Raw genomic sequence first — 20,906 nt, 5'->3', positions numbered from 1 at the left:
TTAAAAAAAAAAAAAAAAAATGGGGGAGAGGTCAGTGGAGGTGCAGCTCGGTCGACCTAAATGGCCTTTTGCATCACAGGTGAATGATTCAGAATCTCTGTCATTTTTGAGTGAGGTGAATCATTTCCTGGGCAACAAACTGGAATTCGGATGTAGCGTCACCCAAATAATGTGCAGAGAGAGAGAGACCTTCTTACCAAGTATTTCTGTGTATGAAATTCTGGATTCTTAAATTATCCCTGCTTTGAAATGCATGATAAAGCAGACGATGTTGTTGGGGATGCAGTAAATAAGCCCACAGACGTTCTGTTCGCAAATGTGCCATGAGTTTTCATTACTGTCCCACTGATGGCACGGAAACACACGTGCAGGAGGGAGCTGCCGGTTAGCTTTACTGTAACCGCAGGACGATACCCACATTTGTGATGGGGAAGTCAGGGGCAGCTTCAGAACTCAAATGACAATTGATCATTCTGCATATTGACCTGTTTCCCTCTCAAGACAAACTAACTGGCCTTTGTATTTGCATGGGAGGGGAAATAAATCAGTTCTTTCTTCCTTGAGGTTTCAAAGTGGCACCACAAACACCTCGGCGCGTGCCTTCCCTCCCCGCATCGGCTTCCAGAAGCGGCTGCGTTTAGCCGATTCCAAAGTGATGGAGGGAACAAACTTTAGTGGAAGCATCAAAGCTAAGTTTCAATATTCAGGGCAAAATCATGCTCAGGCTGCTGACTTCCTGCCCAGTTTTCTGTTTTAGGGAATGCAGCGTCCCCGCCACGAGCACCGACAGCAGATCCTTCGTGTGCGGGGGAACGCTCACAGAGCTGGTTGATTCTTCACATCCTGTCTGTGGAGACAGCTCGTTGACCTACTGTGTGTGCCTGGTTATGTTAATCAGGATCTTACTTTGCACCGAGTCCAGCTTTTCTAACTTATTTGTTGTCATCTGAGTTGACTATTAATATAGGGGTGTGATACTACTGACTCTTTCATTGATTATCGAAAAACAAAAAACAACAACAAAAAAACCCAACCTCTTGGCAGTTGGCCTAGAAGCGGGCTGGGTATGCTGTGGGAGTGAGCATCTATGGTAAGAGTTTTCAAGAGATGCTTTGGTAATTGCACAGTGTATGTCATTTTAGACCGCCTTTCAGGATCTGTGGGTTTATGAGAATCCCTGTGTGTGCACAGAGAAGGCCCGGAAGACTCTCTCACTCTCAGTGCAAATCAGGGGCGGCTTACTGCAGTCCTGCTGTTTGTGTGTCCTGAGGCTGGCATCCTTGCCACCTCCCCAGTATGCAGCTAAACTTAAGATCTTGGCATATCAATTTTACTCAGGAATTTAAGAAAAAGTACCTCTATTTTTGTAACAGCAGGTGCTACCTACTATGGAAGAGAATGACAGATGATTCTCTTACTTTTCTTAATAAAATGTAAGATTTCCAACTCGCACCTCCTCTCTCTCCTGGTGGACTGTGCGGGTCCAGGCTGACCTGCCCTCTGCTCCTAGCCCATGTGATGGGGAAGCCTTGGTCACTGGCTGGATGCTGGCCTGCCCCGTATGCCCCAGGAGTCCATCATCGTACGTGAACTTGGACCAGCTCACGGACTGTGTGGATGCAAGACTCATATTCTCGGCACTTACTTATACCCGCGATGAGGCCCAACCCAAATCTGGTTGAGGGGGAAATCACAGAGTATCTCCCTCACCTGCGTGTGCCACTCCCTCTGTGTTCTCAGGGACAGAGAGGTTTTATCTTAGAAATAATTTTACACATATGGAGGCAAAAGCTACCACTGCATACACTCAAGCCACGGCAGATAAAAACCTCTGTTTATGTAGAAAACTTTGCAAACGACAGGACCACAGTGAAGATGCATGTGTCGAAAATAAGTAAGTGGCCCAATATTTCTGTTATCCTGGTAGGCATCAAGTTAAATAGATAATGACTACTTACAATTGAGTTATGCCAGCGGAGAGAGCTTAACCTTAATTTGACAAGCAAAGCTTCACAGAGTCCCCGTTTTATTCTAAATGCGCCGTAAGCCGTTAATGACTGCTTTGCGGTTCCTTCTCTTTGCCGGAGTAAGCTCACCGGCAGCCCCAAACATCCAGGCTCCAGAAGGAGAGATTTGTTACACAGTAATTAACTTGTTTATGATAAATGGATGGAAGAAATGTTGTGGCATTTTGTTTTATGTCTAAATGAAAAAGCATTTGCGTTCAAAAAATTTCACGCTAATTAGGCTTAAAACAGTTTTCCCCAGTAGGGCAGCAGACACTATGGTATTGGGATCCTTTTGAATGGCGGGCAGAACCGCTACGTATGCCGTCTGGAGTGTTTGTTTAGCTGATCTGTAGTTCCTAGATCCCCTCCACGTTGTGTTTCCTGTCTGTGCTCCTCCTGGCGAGCACTCGAATGTAACTGCACACACTCTTACACCGTGGTTTGTTTCCAGGATCATTCACTGATGGCCATGATCACCGGTGCATGGTAATATCTAAAATAGGATGGTTGAGCCCTTTTCCTTACGTGACAGCAGAGCGTTCTCTACACCATAGTTTAGCATTGGGTAGTGGCTAAGCTGGTGTCTTTTTCTCGGCTTGGTTAATAATTAACGGTCAGCCCGGCCGCAGCTGATGCACTGACCTGCATCGCTCTCTCATGGCGGGCAGAGTTCTGCGAAAACCCAGACCAGCTTCAAGGTAAAACCCCACAAGGATGGGAGATTGAGGGGCGGCTTTGTGGGAAACCAGCACGGATGGGTCGTATCTGTCCTCGCTCCTGGAGAAGAGGGTGATGTGTGTGAAAATGTTGTCTGCCAGGGCAGGGGAAGTGGGGTCTGGACATTGCCCCTCGAGTTCAGATAATACAGAAAGAGGTGCTTTGTTTCTGATGACTTCATTTACTGAGACTGCCTCAGAAAAGCCTTCCCTCTCCCATATCCCAGGGAGTTTATGACCATCTTGTGCCCTTGACCACACTTTGCTTTCTCATTGGAGAATTTATATTATCTGGTCAATCATCTTTCTTACTTAAACTGTAAGGTTCATGAGGGCAGCAGCCCCGTCACTCTGGTTTAACATTTAGAATGTCCTGGGCCAACAGGATAAAACCCAATTAACAGAATCTTAAATGAATGGGGTTTAATTTTTCTCACGTAACCGTGAAGAGGCAGGTAGTCAAGGGCTGATCAGGTCAGTGGCACCATCTCACGCCTAATCTTTTTTCTTATCATTCTACCATCTTTAGTATGTCAGTGTATTGCCTGATATCGTAAACTGGCTGCTGTGGCTCCAGGCATTGCATTTGAGTTCACAGCAAGCTAGAAAAAGGAGGGAGTTGTAGCACCATCTGCATCTCTTCCCTGTATCAGAAAAGCAAACACTTTCTCAGAACCCTTGCTGAAGTTCTCACTGGCAAGGACTAGGTCACATTCCACTCCCAGTGGAAACAGGTGGGGAGGCTGGGAGGCAGAGAATTGCAAAGTCTGACTTAGACCTGTTATGATCCATCACCTGGTAGATGAGTAAATTGCTACTTGGAGCAGAGTTGGGGGTCTTAGGAAGGAAGAAGGGAGGAATGGGTACCGAGGAGACAAGCATCAGTGTCTGCCACATAAAGGTTTCCCCAGCTTCCAGCACCCTACCCAAAGCAGAGTAACAGGCAATGCCTTGTAGAACGAATGGCTCATTTGTGTATCAAGTCACACAGAGGGAGGGATGGTTGAGGAGAGACCAAATGCATGCAGGGGTCTGGAATCGGCATCTAAGAAATCGCCACAGTGTAATGACTATGGCCAGAAGTACCGCTATCTTGTCTTTACAAGTATGTTGAAAATAGCCTCTTTACCCTCCTCTGTGAAGACAGGTAACACTCTTGCCAGGGTGGAAGGTGTCGCTAGAGGCATGGACCAGACGCTGAGCAAGTCTGACTGCACACCTATCACCCAGTGTCATGCCTGCCTTGTGGGGCCGTGGGTGTGCAACCAGTGTTGTCAAATGAAGTCATGAATGAGCCAGAAAACGCTGACACTGTGGTGTTTCTGAGTCCCCTCCGTCAACTCACAGATAAGCGGGAGCTGCTCGGAATGTTCAAATAAATGGCACGCACGACAGAGCCACCATGTGTGCTATGAATCACTGGCCACTGCAGGTTGCCTGTCCAGTATCCATTCTGTCCCTCTTCCTTACTGACAGAACCTCTTCCTTACTAATGAAACCTCTTCTGTCCTGATCTGGTTGGCTCACACTGAGCCCTGTTTAATATACTCACACCTCTGGTAGACTTTTACACCAAGGTGGCAATATGGCCCTTTTCTGGTCAATGGGATCTGACTAGGTTTTTCTGTTAGATGAGACTTGTGGGAAAGCTGTTTTTTTCATGGTAAAGAGTAACAGACTCAGCTGGCCATGCCTTCTTTCTTTTGCCCTTACCTTTTTCTCCTGCCTGGAATATGGATGTGATGTCCGGGGCAGAGCAGCCATCTTGTGACTGTGAGGATGGTGGCGTGGGAACTGGATCTCAGGTGGCAACCTTGAAAAACTGCAGACTTTCACTGTCCCCTGAGAGATGAGAAAAATAAGGATAAAACACCACAGTCGAGTTTCTTGTGACGTGCAGCCTAATGCAATCCCTGCCTTTGGGAAAGCAAGAGCTGTGCATGCTAGCAGGTGCCTGTCTTTCCCTCTGGAGGCTCAGAGCATGTTTCATGCTCTGCCCTGAGCCTCTATCCATCCTTTGTTTCTTGGGCCTTGACCTTACTCTTGCCCTAGCGGCCTTCTGCTCCTTTGTAAATTAGTATCCACATCCAGCACACTGGATTGCAGAGAGCATGTCTGGGCACTCGGTACATATTTGTTGAACAGAGGAAGTGAATAGTCACCACTTCAGACTCTCTCTTTGGCCAGGACATGACTGAATCATTACATATATTAAGTCAGGGCTGTCTATCTCATCCCCCCACCCCAGAATGTGAACTCTCTGCTGGCCGTCTTAGCTGCCCTCCTCCGGGAAGCCAGGAGATTATGCACTGGGAATCCTGGTCTTAACCAAGACATGGAGGTGAGTGGAGGTGAAGCAGGACTGAGCCCCAGCGGGTGGCTTCCACTGGCTCTAAGCCAGAACTTTCCTTGCTCTTGAAGCCAAAGGAGGCTCCTTTGAGCACCCAGACCTCACTGCCTTCTATTGGTGGTGCCTCAGGTGTCCCCTGAAAAGGAGCACCCGGAGCCCGTGGTAGTGGTGGAGACCATGGTACCCCTCTGGCTGTCTTTGGGGCCAGCCTTGCCTTTTCAGGGACCAGCGCTGTTTTGGGTTTCTCAGCAGCCTTTCCCTGCTATAATTTTGCCTGGTCGCAGAGTTAAGAGGTTTAGAAAGAGTTTATATACTTAGAAAGTGGCTTCTATCAGATAAGAGGTAAGAACAGCACAGTGATAAAGCACGAAAAGCCTGCTTTATGCGCTGCCCACGCGCCAAAGCTCACGCCGATGGAGGGCCCTGATAGCCGTGTTTAAAACCAAAAGGAGGCCAAGGCTTGCAGCCCCTGCCCTCGGCCACCACACCGCCTGCGGGCCCGGCCACCGCTTCTGTTGCTCCCCCTGCAGCCTGGAGGGAGGTGCTAGTGCCTGGCCTTCCTCACTGGGTCCCTAAGGCCACGGATCAGGAGCGCCCCCCAGCACCCTCTACCCCCTGTGCCCTCTCTAGTCAACTGTCATGAAATAAAAATCCTCATCTCAGAGGCACACACACCAGTTAGACGTGAGGATGACGGACTCATCCACACTGCAGTTTGAAGATTAAGATTTTTGCATTTCAGAAATATGTATTTTAACGGAGTCTTAGGATGAGGGAATGTGAAACTTTATATACTTATAACATTGCGTCCCAGCTGGGTCTGTGCCAGCCTCGGCACACGTCCCGTGTAATCTTCCCAAAAGCCTTTCTGGGGAGGTAAAATTATTCCCATTGTATGGATCAGAAACTGAAGATTGAGGAGGTTGAGAGATTGGCCTAAATGCATGCAGTCCGCTCTGTTTTCCCTCATGTTCAGACCCACGCTCTTAGCTTATTTACATCTCCCCTGTAATGTGAACGGAGATGCTTTCTAGAGCGCTTGAGCGGACAAGAGACACCCCAGATGTTCAGGGGCACCGTCACAAACCCGGCAATTATCAGGCATGATTCAGACGTGCTGATTGTTTCTCACCTCGAACGTTCGGAACAGAGGCCCAGTTTATCCAGAAGTGCGTGACTGCAGTTGCTGATGTGGAAGGGCCCATCTGAAGTGGGTCCAAACTTGGTGGACACCTTGGGTTGGCAAAAGTGGCCTTGGTTGTAGAAGAGCAGGATTCTGCGATGACAGCGGGAGTGTGCGATCCCGGGCGTGGGGCAGACGGTCCCAGAACCACACTCTCACTCAGCTCTCAGACTCTGCCCACGTTGGGGACACAGCAGAGAAAGCCTACAGGAGCCAGCCGTCCTGGCACACGCTTGATGGGGGCAGGGCTGAGGCTCGGGACAGTGTCATAAACCACTCCCGCTGTGGCTCAGAGCCTGGGGGACCTCGATGAGGCTCCTGAGAAAAGCTGACAACCCTGGTCTGAAGGAGGCCGCCCACCTGACCAGGCCGGGCTTCCTGTCACCACCTCTGTGGTATGCGGGGGCTGTGCGGGACAGAGGGCCCTCCGGCTGCAGGTGGTCCTTTCTGCCTGGTTCTGGGGTCCTCAGTGTTTGCGGGGGCCTCCGATTCTAGGTCCTTCCCTCCTTCCTTCCTTGTGTCCTTCTTTCTTTTTCTTTGGAGCATGGTTAGGTGGATGCCAGAACTAACCACAAACTGAGAGCGAGTGAGGAAGCCAGCACTCATTTTTTCAAAGAATGTTCCTGTTTTTCTGACTCTTTGAAGGAGCAATTCTTACTCCAGTGGGGCTTCCCTGGTGGTGCAGTGGTTAGGAATCCACCTGCCGATGCAGGGGACATGGGTTTGAGCCCTGGTCCGGGAATATCCCACATGCCACGGAGCAACTAAGCCCGTGCGCCACAACTACTGAAGCCCGCGCTCTAGAGCCCGTGAGCCACAACTACTGAGCCCGTGCGCCTACAGCCCATGCTCTGCAACCAGAGACGCCACTGCAATGAGAAGCTCGCGCACCGCAACAAAGAGTAGCCCCCGCTCGATGCAACTAAGAGAAAAGCCCGCGCACAGCAACGAAGACCCAGTGAAGCCAAAGATAAATAAAATAAATAACATTTATTTAAAAAAAATTCTTACTCCAAGTGAATTCCACTATACAAAATACTGTAAGCTGCGTGACTGTCTTTCCGTCAAGGGTGGTAAAGTTCTCCCCAGTGTGCTCTTGTAAAACCTCATGGCAAGACCTCATTGTTTTTCTTGTAATCTTCAGAGAGGGCTGTGCTATGTTGTAAGACAGGCTGGTAAGAGCGTTCCCTTTTTGCTTAAAAACTAAGGATTGTGGTGACTTTTTGCCCAGGCTCTAGGCTGCCCTCTCCTGGTGGCCTCTGGTACTGTCTCAGCCACCCCTCCCCACCTCCACTCCTTTCCTTAAACAAAAAAGAACAAAACTGAACAAAAACCTACTTAATTATCTTGGACTAGTGTTTGCTGCCAAAGGCCCTTTCCCTTCCAGCCTGCATCAGGGGCACGTGGTGTTTTTTGAGGACTTATTATATGCTAATATGTACTCACATTTAATGCCTTCAAGACACCTGTGGGCTCAGGGCAGTCAGAGGCCACGCCCCCAGACCACCTGGTCTGTATGGGCTGTAAGACTTTCCGCTCCCACACTGCCTTTTCCAGGGAGGAATTTGCTTAGATTGAGGACTGTATGCGTTTCTTAGTGTGGTACAAGTGACCCATAAATGTAGCGGCTTAAAAGACACCGATTTTATCAGCTTGTTCTTCTGGACATCAGACTCCATCCAACATGGGTCCCCCTGGGCTAACATCCAGGTGTGGGCAGGCTGGATCCTTCTGGAAGCTCCGGGGAGAATCCGTTTCCTGCCTTTGCAGCTTCTCGAGGCCCCACTGCTGTCCTTTTCTCGCGGCCCCTTCCTCTACCTTCACACCAGCACCGGTGCAGCTCCCCACGGTCACATCACCTTCCCTGACTGCCTCTTCCGCTCATAAGGACCCCGTGAGGACCCTGGGCCCCCCACCCCCAGATAGTCCAGCATCACCTCCCGTCTCAGGTCCTGGACTTGAGCACATCTGCAGAGGCCCTTTTGCCACGAAGGTGGCGTACTCGCAGGTTCGGGGATTTGGACGTGGGTGTCCTTGGGGCCTCCCGCAGGCCGCCGCATGCTGAGGACCTGCTGTGTCGCGGGCATTGTGCTGTGTTCTTCACTCGGCTCCTGTGGACCCTCAGCGGTTCATGCGGGCACCCCCGCTTCACGGAGAGGAAAGTGAGGCCCAGGGCGATTCAGTAACCCAGTGGGAGACGGGTTAGGGAGACCTGTTTGCATCCAAAGCTGCAGCCCTGAGCCCTGCCCCCCATGGCCCTCATCCCATCCTGCCTCACTCTAGGAGCTCCCGCCTACGGCGTCTCTAGTTAGGACTCTGGTTGGCAGCTTCCTCTTGGGTCCTGAGACGGGGATTTGCCACTCTGGAGACTCTGAAAGGTGACGGTGGGCACAAAACCCGTCTGAAGCAGCTTCCAATCCGGCTGCTTTAACTGCGCCTTGTTTAGCTTCACTGTGTTTTCTTGCCTCATGTGGAGATTTAGGAAGGATTAAGGTAAGCCTTCAGCGACAGATAAATATCTGCAGGGCAGGGGAGTGCCTCCCCCTGCCTGTCAGGTAGGAGGATGGGCCTCCTGGAGGTGGGAGCTTACCTGCCCAGGGAGAGGCCCCGGGAGAAGCTGCAGGCCTTCCTGGCCTGGAACAGGTGTGCTTTCTGTTTAGAATACAGTTTAATTCAGTTTAATTCAGTTGCAGCCCCGGGGTCGGGGTGCAGACCCCATGTCTGTCCAAGAAGGGGGCCTTGCTCTCCTTATCCTTGAGCCAGGTAGAGAGGACGGCTCGCCTTCCAGACTGGCCCCCTTCGGGAGTGCGCACCCATGCGTGTGCGTCTGACTTGGAGAAATGTTAGAGTTTCGTCTTGCTTGGTTTTTGCTGCCCAAATGTGTTTGAACACCTTCGATGTTGATCTGCCTGGAAAGCCGAGAGGGACCCTCGGTGTGCACGTGTGCTAAGCTTCCCGCCCCGGTCTTCTGCGTCCAGCGGGGCAGGGGAGGAGTGAGGGTGGGGAGTTCTCCTGGGAGAGGAGCTGGATGGGGGCAGCCCTCCCTTCTCTAGGCCTTGGTTTCCTTATCTGAAGAGGGGCAGGATGTCCAAGTGTGGTCCAGGAACTGCCTGCCTGGGGGTTAAACTGTTAAACCCGGCAGGCTCCTGGGTCCCCTCCCACACCAACTGTAGCGGGTTGGATGGTGTCGACTTAAAAAAAATGCAGTGTGAGAGTCGTGAGTTAAGTTGTACTGGGGGCAAAATGAGGACTGTAGCCTGGGAGACAGCATCTCAGATAGCTCTGAGAAATCGCTCCAAAGAGGTTGGGGGGAAGGTCAGTATAGATGTGATTTTGGTGAAGGGGGAGTACATGCAAACAAACAAGTATCTTTTTGCAGAAGGTTTCTGCGAGTCACGAGGAGCAGACATCACCATGAAGGATTTTAGTGCTTTTCTAGATACGAGGAGATACAAGAAGTGGGTTCATAAAATTGGCTCCTGAAAATATCTAACTATCTGAAGACCTGTTTTGCCAGTTTTTCCCAGAGCACAGAGTCCCTCATTTCTGCTCTCCACCCTGAGCTCCTTTCAGGGGGTGTCGAAGGTCAGCAGCCGCAGCAACATGTGATTTAACCCTTGTAGAGGTGGATGGCAAGTGCCCATGGCAAGGGCCAATTCGTGGTTGACAACGGTGGCCCCAAAAGATACATCAACCCAGAACCTGTGACTGTGACCGTGTTTGGAGAAACGGTCTTTGCGGGTTCAACTAAGCTAAGGATCTTGAGATCACCCGGGATTATCCAGGGCCCTACATCCAGTGACAAGTGTCTTTATAAGTGACAGAAGAGGAGACACACACACACAGGGGAGAAGCTGTGTGATGATGGAAGTAGAGCCTGGAGAGATGAGGCCACAAGCCAAGGACACCCGGGGGACCAGGAGCTGCAAGAGGTGGGAAGGACGCTCCCCTGGAGCCTGTGGAGGGAGTGCAGCCCTGCCAACTTGGATTTCAGACTTATGGGCTCTAGAACTTCAAGAGAATACTTTTTTTTTTTTTTTTTTTAAGTCTGTGGTCACTTGTTACAGCAGCCCCAGGAAACTCACACACACACTGAACTAGAAATCCTGGGTCTGTGCCCTAGGACTCTGCCTATTTAATCCAACTGCCAGGGAAGCTGATGTTCCTTAAAGCCTGAAGGCTTCAGGTCTAGAGGACGTTTACCTTCAGAATTCCAGCGCTCAGCATCCCTCATGAGAAAGTGTGTTTTCCATGAGGGGCTCTGCCAGGAGGTAACCAGCATCCTAAAGTGCTGCTCAGGTGGGCGGTGGGAAGGATGCTGTGGTTTCCATCTCCCCAGAACAGTAAATGGGGCACGGCAGTACAGAAACGTAGGATCTCGTATTATAGAGCCTGACACGGAACAGTTTCATTGGAATTAAAATGTATGTGAACATTTGCTCTCCTCCCATTATCCTTCCCGGTCAAATGGAATTTTAACAAGGATTATAGCTCAGATAATATCACATAGATACACTGTAAATATTTTGTTAACCTGAAGGTCTGCATTTGGGAATCGTATCGTTGAACCACTGCTGCTGCAGAAGGAAAGGCACGCTCCCTGCCACTGTGGAGATGCGCGTGAAGGAGCGGGTGCTCTCCGGAAGGAGAGCATTCATCGAATATGCCTCTTCTCTCCCCAGAACTGCTTTACTCTACAAATGCAAAAAGGCATTATTTCTGGCTCCCAGTGTCCTTTCCGTGTCTCGAGCAACGGCGTTTTTGCTGCCTGGCCCCTTAGCCCTCCGGAAAGCAGAGGTGAGCGGGCTTTCCCCAGGAAGGCGGCTGCTCAGCTCAGGTTCCAAGGCCCTGACCCTGTCCCTGTCCGCCTGCGGCTGCGTTGCAGGTAGCCTCCTGCATTCCTGGGACCAGACTGTCGCAAGCCGCCCTGCCTGCTGGGTCTGTGTTGATGGGGAGCCCTGGGTATCCCAGGGGGCTCCAGGTCTTAATTGGCAGGGAGTGGCTGTGGCCATCCTGTCTGTCTTTTGGGGTTGGGATGGGCAAGCAACCCAAGGGCCGGCGACCGGCATGGGAATGGGCCTGGCCTTTGCATGACCACTGCCACTGGGCACCAGGATTCTCAGGCCCCAGGCGCTGCTCCAGCTGGCCCCTCGGGCTGCATGTGACACATCTCCCCATGAGTGACCCAGGGCAGCCGGAGCAGAGGCGGAAGGGCCCTCGGGTTGGAACGTTCTGGATCAGCCGTGTCGTTGCTTTCTCTTGATGGTCAGGCTGTTTGCATGGCATTGGGTTATGGACACTGTAAACTGGGTGAGCTGGGTCATGCAGCCCCTGTGGTGAGTACCAGGCTCCCACGGGCGCCCTGTCCCATGCTTGCATCTGGTCCCATCCGAGGAGTTGGGAGGACCGTTGTTCTGTCTTCTAGTCTGTGGATCTAGGCTTCCTCTGCGCCAGGCACCTTGGCGGTGCCAACCACCACCCTCTGAGGAGAGCGCATTATTAGCCCCCTTTTACGAAGCAGGGGACGCTGATGCTGGATGGTTTGGGGACAGTTGTTTAAGTGGGGCAGCCTGCCTCCTGAGGCCTGCCCTTGCCCTGTTCTGTCCATCACCTTGGCCCCGATTCCCCCCACGGAGACCGGGCACCCCCGAGGCAGGGGGTCTGATAGCCTGGGGGGTGCAGACCCGGCGCCCCCGTCATCAGCTGTGTGGCACTTAGGCACGTGCCGTGTCTGATGTGACCGCTGGCGCTGCTTCCCCAGGAGGAAATGACAGTTCACTGCCCAGGCTGGTCTCGAGGGTCCAGCAGGACTGACCTGCAGGAAGCCGAGTCTGGCCCGTGGACAGCAGGCCACTGCCAGCCTGCATCGTGGTCACTGCTCTTGTTAGATGACCAGACTCTCCTCCTCCTTGCCCCTGAGAGGTGATGAGCTGGCCTTTGGAGCAGTAAGTTTTCCATTAGACGGCAGCTTGATTTGATATTTTTTATGGTTTTGTTTGGGGACGTTTTCCCTTCTTGACCTTTACATTCTTACGTGAGGCCAGAGACCTTTTGGCAAAAGGCATGTTTTTAAAATTGAATACACAAATGATGGAGAGGCTTATTTAAAGCTTTGTAGGCTCGTGGGGAATGGAGGCCGCACATGGACATAATTTCACAACCGTTATTTATTAATAGGGCTGGGTATGATTGGATTATGTCATATCACCTTTAATGCTGGGGCGTGACGAGCTAATGGAGTCATTAGGCAATGAGTGTCCAAAGATAGCTGTCACCATCCTGCAGGCTCCTCACTGTTTAAAGCCGGACGCTTTTTCTCAAGTTATCTTACTCTTTCCCACCTTCCCTCAGATGCAAAGAAGGGATTATACCACTTGTCTTATCTAGTTCTTACATTTTAAGATAAAAACAGAATACCAGCAAAGGGCTGAAGGCGATAAAATTGTGATCAAAAGTCCGTAAAATTATAGAACTATATTTTCTTGAGAACAGAGAGGTTTCACAGTGACTTTTAAGGAGCTGGACAGCTTAAGGATTTATCTGCAGAGGAGTGTAAGATATACTTCCATGTAAGAAAAAAAAAAATGTTCCGTGCTTGAAAGGTTAATGGCTGGTAAACGTCAATTTTCTACCATGCTGCGAAAATTGCAGCGGCCTTTGAAATCCATTTTGAAGTCTTGGACCCTTTGAAAATGACGAGGGGCAGGGGTACCGCCTGAACCTCAAGTGTCTTTCCTTCCGGCTGCGCAGTGGCACCTTTGCTGGAAGGGAGAGTGTCTCCCAACTGCTGGGAGTGTTTCACCGGGGTATTTTGGGTTTAAACACTTAACAAATGCTCTGGATTTCTAGTCCTAGAAACTGCAGGTGCGTCTTTATGACATAAGATCTGTCCCCACCCCGATAAACCTGAACTGTATTTGTAGGTCGTCCTGGGATATTTGCATTTGAAATATTACAAGCATAGCCTTCTCTAAAGATCTTTGATTTTAAATATGATGACAGCGACAGACTTTGGTTGCAGCCCCTGGAATGAGAATGGGGTTGTCTCCACTTTTTGGAATTCCAGCACACAGAGGTTCTGGAACTTTCCGGAGTTTCACAGGATAGACTAGGGTATGGGATGGGAGAGCCTTCTCATCTGAGCCTCTCCCACCTCTCTCCACGTCTTCTGTGCTTTACCTGGGATGCAGGTTTGCTCGGGCAGAGCAGATGCCTGTAATTAGAGGAAACTTGTAGGGCCCGGCTTGAAGGATCATCCCTTGTGTGTTAATTTCCCAGTGCCCTTCGATTCCAGCATCTTCCGCTGTATTAAATGCAGCCCATTGACAGGGGCGCTCCTTCTTCCTGAGTGATAGACGACGGTCCTCACGTCCAGCCTCGCTGAATCAGCGCAAGGGAGGGGCCAGGGGGCTGCCTTTCTGATTTCTTTGTGAGCAGGACTGAATTCCCCTTGGGCTGGCGTGGAGCCACAGGCCTGGGCTCCAGCATCTTCCACCGTGAGGCTTCAGCCTGGAGGGTCATGTGTCTGTGTTTAAATCCTCTGTGCTCACCTGATGTAGCATTGGTGGTTCTCACCTGTCAGCCTCACACAGTGGGCGAGGCCACGTGAACCTAAAATAGGAATTTGATTTTTCAGCACCGTCAGCCTGGAGGTTGTGCCTTTCCCCCGGAAGAGGTGCCGCTCACGTGATGGTTCTGTCACGATGTAAGAGAATCTTGGTTTTGCCTTTTCCCGCTTGAAAGATACAAATGAGAGGTGACAGGTCTCCCCTCAATGCGCCAGGTTTGGTGGGGGGGGGGGCAGGTCGGGACTCGGAGGCTGTGTTTAAATCAGGTAGCTGATTGTGGGCGGGGATGGAAAGGGGTGCAGGGCTGAGGGAGAAAGACCAGAAGAGAGGGGACTTGGTTGCTTCCTTCTTTAACATAAAATTGTGTCATGAATGGCTTTTCCTCCCCGCACAAAAGAGGCACCAAGAAGAGAATTCTTTTTTTTTTTTTTAACATCTTTATTGGGGTATAATTGCTTTAAAATGGTGTGTTAGTTTCTGCTTTATAACAAAGTGAATCAGTTATACATACACGTATGTTCCCACATCTCCTCCCTCCTGCGTCTCCCTCCCTCCCACCCTCCCCACCCCACCCCTCCAGGCGGTCACAAAGCACCGAGCTGATATCCCTGTGCCATGTGGCTGCTTCCCACTAGCGATCTACCTTACGTTTGTTAGTGTGTATATGTCCATGCCTCTCTCTCGCCCTGTCACAGCTCACCCTTCCCCCTCCCCATATCCTCAAGTCCGTTCTCCAGTAGGTCTGTGTCTTTATTCCTGTCTTACCCCTAGGTTCTTCATGACATTTTTTTTTCTTAAATTCCATATATATATATATGTTAGCATATGGTATTTGTCTTTCTCTTTCTGACTTACTTCACTCTGTATGACAGAATTCTTTTCAAGCCAGGCCTGTGTCCTCCTGGCAGCCCCTGTGCTGGCAGACATGCTCCATTGTTGGGTTCTAAAAGGAGGATTCTGGAAGGATGTCACTCGGTGACATGCAAATAGAAAGTCCCCCAGTGGCTTTCTAAGGTTACAGCTTCAAGGAGGCACTAATTAGTCACCTCGTCCAGCCCCAGGGGAGCAGAAGGGCTGCTCCCAAGATAAGGAGGCTGCAGGCCCCCTCCCTCTAAATCTGCTCCTCTCCGTGGGCAGAAAATCCCATTGTTTTCTCCCTTTGAAAGGTGGTTATTTTATCAGGGAGGCATCCCCCCCTGCAGCTGTTCAGGCGTTGCCTTACCGCACTTCTCTCTTTTCAGTTTTGAAATATTATTTCCTTCTTGCTTAAATGCCACGCGGGTAAAAACTTTTGTTGATGAGAAACGGCATCGTGGGTGAGGGCGTTGTTTCTTGCCCAACTTCCTGGGCTCTCTCCTGGGTGGTGAAGGCTGATGGTGAGAACGGGTGCGACTCTGGACGCTTGCCTGTATTTTTCTGAAGGAGTCTTGAGCTCTGAGTGTCAACCAGCAGCTGCGGAGGCAAACGCTTATCTGTTTATTTCCTAACATATTGTGCTGTTAATCTCAACTCAACTGTCTACCAGTGGAACTGCTCTTGGTGAGACTGTATAGCCTCTCTCCAGGAAGTTATTTGATTTTTGATGTAAGGAAAAGGATTAATGCAGTTGGGCTTTGATAAGGCTGGCCGTCTAGCGTGGCACAGACACGCTCATCCCAGCCATATCACTGACAGTCGGATGGTTACGGGAGCACTGCAGAGCGGCGATACAGGACGTGCAGAGATAATTGTAGTTTTGCTATTTAAAAAAGAAGTCTAGTGCTTTACAATGTTAAAATGATAACCTGTTTAGGGAAACTCGCAGTGCCTGTCTCTTGGCACAGAAAAACCTCTTCTAGCAGCTTGACTGGACCCTATTAACTTATTTTTATTTTCCTGAGCAAAAATTAAAGTCTCATTTCTGTTTGAACTCTTAAGCTTAGGATGTAGGACCAGAAGTGCGTATCTGCAGTTTTGAACTGAACATAATTCCATAGATTTTGTACCTGTGATGTGTCTATGCCTTTGCTTTTAAATGATCTGAAGGGTTGAAGTTAGATGCACTTGGTTAGACTTGGGATAAGTGCCTCGATCTACGGGGGCCTTTTTTTTTGTTTCTTTTTTTTTTTTTTTTGCGGTACACGGGCCTCTCACTGTCGTGGCCTCTCCCGTTGCGGAGCACAGGCTCCGGACGCGCAGGCTCAGTGGCCATGGCTCACGGGCCCAGCCGCTCCGCGCCATGTGGGATCTTCCCGGACTGGGGCACGAACCCGCGTCCCCTGCATCGGCAGGTGGACTGTCAACCACTGCGCCACCAGGGAAGCCCTCCGGGGGCATTCTTGATCCAGGTGCTGATCTCGGGGCTGGGGGAAGAGACGATTAGCGGCCACCGTGGAGCAGTAGATAATTGTGACCCCGTGCTTCTGCCATCTTCCTGTCCCCACACTTGTCACTAATATATTGCGTTGTTCATTTTGCCATTGGTGGTGGTGATTCACTTCATAAACCCTGTGGGTCTTTGGATTCCTGGATGTCAAAGCAACCACAGCTATCCTTGACCCATTATCAGTGGATCCCGGAGAGTCTTAGGCCCTTCGTGCCATGTTCCCCCCGGCTCTTTCCCTTCTTCCCCATGGCATGTCCACCGTGCCAGGCACCAGCATTGAATCACCTGCCCAGGTAGCTAGAACCTGCCAGCCCTCCCCTGCTCTGTGCCTTTGTCTCAGCTGCCACCCTTCCCAGCTTGCCCCTGCATCTGGGGAATCTTCCAGGGCCTCCTGATCCAAATGTCATCTCTCCACTGGGCCCTCTTTTGGGGTCTTCTCCCTTCCCTTCTGCCTGAGCTAAGTGTAATTAATTCCCTCCACCTCCCTTGTCTCATAGTTTTATTAAAATATGCAATAATGTAATGTTGATCGCACTCTCCTCTATGGCTGCCCCAATTATGGTCTTACTGTGAGTGTGTGTGTTTTCTAGGTAACTGTGTGTTAGGTCTGGAGGAAGAAGATAGATGGCCCAGTGCACACCCAGGGAACGCCTTCCCAGGAAGGGATCTTTGCAGGAGAAAGAGATGAGCTTTTCCCACCTTCTGGAGGAGGCAGAGCCTGGAACTGATAAGCAAGAAAATATGAAAGTGAGATAATTAGAGAATGAGGGGCATAAAATGGAAAAGCCAAAGTATTTTTCATTTTGCAACCCTGTGTTAGGACTCACTCAGTTTATTTATTAAGCCGTTATCAAAGTAAAGTGAGACAAGTGGGTCTCAGTCTAATGGAATTGCCCCTCTGTGGGCCGTGTTAGCTTCAGGTATTCCGAGCATAATTGGATAACGACGACAATTATTGCACCGGGAGTTTTAGTACCCGCCAGCCTCTCCCTCTGTGCTTTTTTCTGCACAGAGGCTCATGGGCCTTCTGATGAAGCTGGGGCAGGTCTGACTGTTCCAGCTCCAGTCCAGACCAGGAGCTGCAGACTGGGTGCCCATCAGGCCAATAGGCCCTCACATTTCAGCTCCTGGCGCTTTTCTCTGTGTTGTAACCTGGGTGAAAAGCACCTCTGCTGTCATCTGGTAAACTACTCAGCAGGCTTTTGGCTGGTCTGGGTATCTGTGAGGCAGGTGGTCCCTCGCCCGGGGGTCAGGGCGCCAAGGACAACCACCTACTGACTTCTGATTTGTTTTTAAAACTGTTTGACCTGTGCCCCCTCCCTGCCACCTCCTCCCCTCCCCAGGTAGGCCTGTCTGCCGGTATCATTTCACTGCTGAGAATCGGGCACCTCTGTAAAATTATGCTGACCTGAGGGGATCGAGATCCAGAGGTGCCTGTGTGCTTAAATGTGCAGGAATCAAACCACTTGGCTGATAACTTGGTATCGATTCATCTCCTTCCCCTGCTTTGCTGAGCCCACGGCCTCCCAGATGAGGTAGTGATGTTTTGGGGCTGTAGTTAGGCAGGTGGTTCTCGTTCTTGATGCTGAAATGACGTGTCCGTGGGCTGAGGACTGGCTCTTTATCAGGGCTCGGCTCACAGGGACTCCAGGCAGCAGCCCACCTGGCTGGGGGTGGCGGGGGAGGGCATGCCTTTCCAGCTGCGAGAACCAGAGGCCCTATCCTGGGGCTCAGTCCCCAGGAAACAGCTCAGGGCTTACAGTAATTGTTCCAAGAGGAGAACGTTCAAAGTGCTAGAGAAACAGAGGCTACTGGGCAGGAAGGGAATGTGGGAGGGGGTGGAGGGGGTCTCCTCCAGGAGCGCAGAATTGAGACTCTACAGGTCACCCCTCGCTGCTCTGGGTGATGAGCCTGTGGGATGCTGGAGGCTCTGAGGAAGGGCCTGGGGGCCCTGGGGCCTCACCTGCACGGGGGACCAACTGACTCAGTGATCCGGAAGGCGTGAATCTGATGAGCCTCACTTCTTAAGAGGGGGCTAGCTTCAGAGTCCAACAGCGAGGCTCCTTCCGCGTGGAGACTGAAGACCGACCCGGGGTGTTTGCTGCAGCCGGTGCCTAACAGACACTGGAGGCCGTGGAAGCATGCTGAGCTTGCTGGGAGCTGCGGACCTGGGGTGGGGCTGCTTCTGGCTGCCCCCGCCTCTCGTTCTGAGGGCTGCCCACACTCCTGCATTTCTAGGGATGAGAAGCCCCGTGGCCCCGCGACTGCCCTTCCTGAGAGCTGTCCCCTCCAGGTCTCCACTGCAGCCGGGCTGTACGGAGTGCACATCCAGGGACACTCGCGTGCTGGGCAGGTGGCCGGGCACAGCCGGGAGGGTCCAGGCGCCTGGGCCTCCCGCCCGGTGGATGGCTCAGTCCTCGCAGGGGCCTTGCTGCCTCTCAGCTCTTGCTTTCAAATGCACCCTTTGCCAAAATGCCAAGAAGGAGCTTCGGAAGCAGAGCCGCAGCCGCCCTCAAGGCTGTGCGCCCTCCTCATGCTGTTCCCTCGCTGGGCTCCTGGCTAAGCCACGTGCCCTCTGCCCCTGGTTCCCTTCTCTTCTTCATCCTTGTCCTGGGGCCCCTGCGAGGGACCTTCTGCTCTGCTCCGGGCACTACTTCCTGTCTCAGGGACTGGGCTCCTGGCCCCTCGGCGGGGGGGTGTCCCTGTCCACCCGTCGCCCTCCTGGCCTCCCTCTTCTGTCTGCCTTGGGGCGCTGTGGCTGCCCAGAAGCCCCTCCTGTTATCCTCTTGCCTGTCACGCCTCCCTCTGCTGCATCATGGTTCTGAGAGCACACAGGGCCTGTGCTGGCCGGGCTCAGAGGGACACTCACGGCCGGTCGCTGAGTGGGTGACAGGTCGTGTCCCTGCTCTGCTCTAATCCCCCCGACGTCATCCACAGCCCTGCCTGCGCAGGTTCTCGTGACTGTCGCACTCCTTCCCACTCCCCCGCTACAGCTCCCTGCCCCCCTCTCTCCCCCATAGCTGGAATTCCTTGGCCCTTCATCCCTTTACTTTCTTTCCTTGGGAAGGGCCTACCTCTTCTCCCTTCAGGCAGCAAGCCCTCTCTGGAGGCCCCCTGCCCCTCCTGAGGGGCCTGGGCCCCCACCTCTCCCCTGCCCCTTGGCGGTCCCTGCCGTAGAGACCATCATGCGGATCGGCCTGGGAAGGTCAGCGGCTGGAACCTCCACCACCCCCCGCCAGTGCACCTGCTGGGGCCAGTCATCCACGGGTGCTGTCCTCCTGGGCGGGAGAAGGATCCTGCCCCATGAGGCCCCCCAGGGGCCGGGGGGCAGAGGGGAGACAGTAAGGGGTGTTGAGGACTCGGCGCCTCTGAGGGTGATGCCCTGGCCTGAGCGCTGGGGGACGCAGACTTGGCCTCGTTTCCAGTTGGACACACTTGGACCCTGGTGTGAAAACTCCCAATCTTGTAACATTCCACGAGCCAAGCACAACAGGTCCCTGGGCCGAATACCAGGCCGACAGTCCGTGACCGCGGGTTGGACTCTGCTCTATGTCACAAGGTCAGCACTCCTGTGAGCCTGTGACACCGTCTTGAAGCTGCATTGCTGGATAGGAGGGGACACCTTAACCAGGGCCCACTGGTTGCAAGGAAGAAAACCTCTCTGGGGAGAAGGAGACGGCCTGGCCTGGCATCTTTAGAATAGGGCTCCGTGCTGACCGCAGGCCAGAGGAGGCCCGAGTGGACGGTGGTGCCCAGGGCCTCCAAGGTAGGACCACCCTCCTGCTGGCCGTGAGCCTTGACTGCTGGGGCTGGGTGGGCAGGATGCGTGGTCCCTCGGGGCTGGGCCTCGGGGCTGGGCGTGGTGCAGGCAAGCAGTGCTGTGAGGACAGCTTGTTTTGACCAGAAGCCCCCACAGAGGTGGGAAAGCGGATTTTAACTGCACTTTGCTCACATACAGGCTATCGGAGCCTGAAGACCCCCAAAGCGTCGGGCTCCACGGTGCCTCCCTGCATCCAGAAGGATCCAGGGTTCCCGTGGCGCATGCAGCGTAGGAGAAGCCACCGCCCTTTACATTCTCTCCCAACATCAAGGCCTGAGGTGGGCCCCAGGATGTCCTCACTGTTTCACAGAGGGAGCCAGCACCAGGCATGGAGCAAGAATTTAACGATATTATTTTGCTCTCACTGTGCTTGTTTACAAGCGCGATGTTAGCCGGCGATACAAATTTCCCTTTTAAATGCAAGTACTTCCGTAAAACCACAGAGTCAGTTAACATAAAAGCCTTGAGGGGGACCGCAATCGCGTGACTCGGTGGCGTCGCGAGTGCAGTGTGCCCCTGCCGCCCTGGTGGGGACCTTGGGGCCAGGACGTCCTCGGCAGCTTTCCAGTCGTGCTGCTCGCCCTGGGAGGGGCCGGGGGCGAGGGGCAGCAGCGTCCATGTAAGATCTCATAGCATCACTGTTCCCAACATTTTGACAGTTCTTGACGGTTGCTTCTCTTTGTGGTACGTGCTACCGGTTTTCCATTTTCCCTCGGTGATGAAATGTTCCCTTGGAAGTTGTGAATTTTTTTAGAAAAATGGGAGGGAAAATGGTAAGATGGTCCACAGATGGGCCAGAGAGCCTGGGCTGGGCCAGCTGTGGACAGAGGTGGAGTCCTAGACAGCCCGGCGTGTGGGCAGGCCTCTCCGGTGGCTCGGAGCTGTCAGAGTTCTT

General features: G+C 52.3%; 1 protein-coding gene across 3 annotated transcripts in view; it reads left to right on the top strand.

Annotated features, from left to right (window-relative positions):
* The window catches only part of CDH4 (cadherin 4), a 573,059-nt gene that overhangs the window by 2,170 nt on the left and 549,983 nt on the right, over positions 1 to 20,906 (top strand). The window lies entirely within an intron of this gene.

The sequence above is a fragment of the Neophocaena asiaeorientalis genome, unplaced genomic scaffold (assembly GCF_003031525.2).
Source record: "Neophocaena asiaeorientalis asiaeorientalis breed wild unplaced genomic scaffold, Neophocaena_asiaeorientalis_V1.1 scaffold606, whole genome shotgun sequence".
NCBI classification, from domain to species: Eukaryota; Metazoa; Chordata; class Mammalia; order Artiodactyla; family Phocoenidae; genus Neophocaena; species Neophocaena asiaeorientalis.
This window is presented reverse-complemented; position numbering and strand designations above follow the sequence as displayed.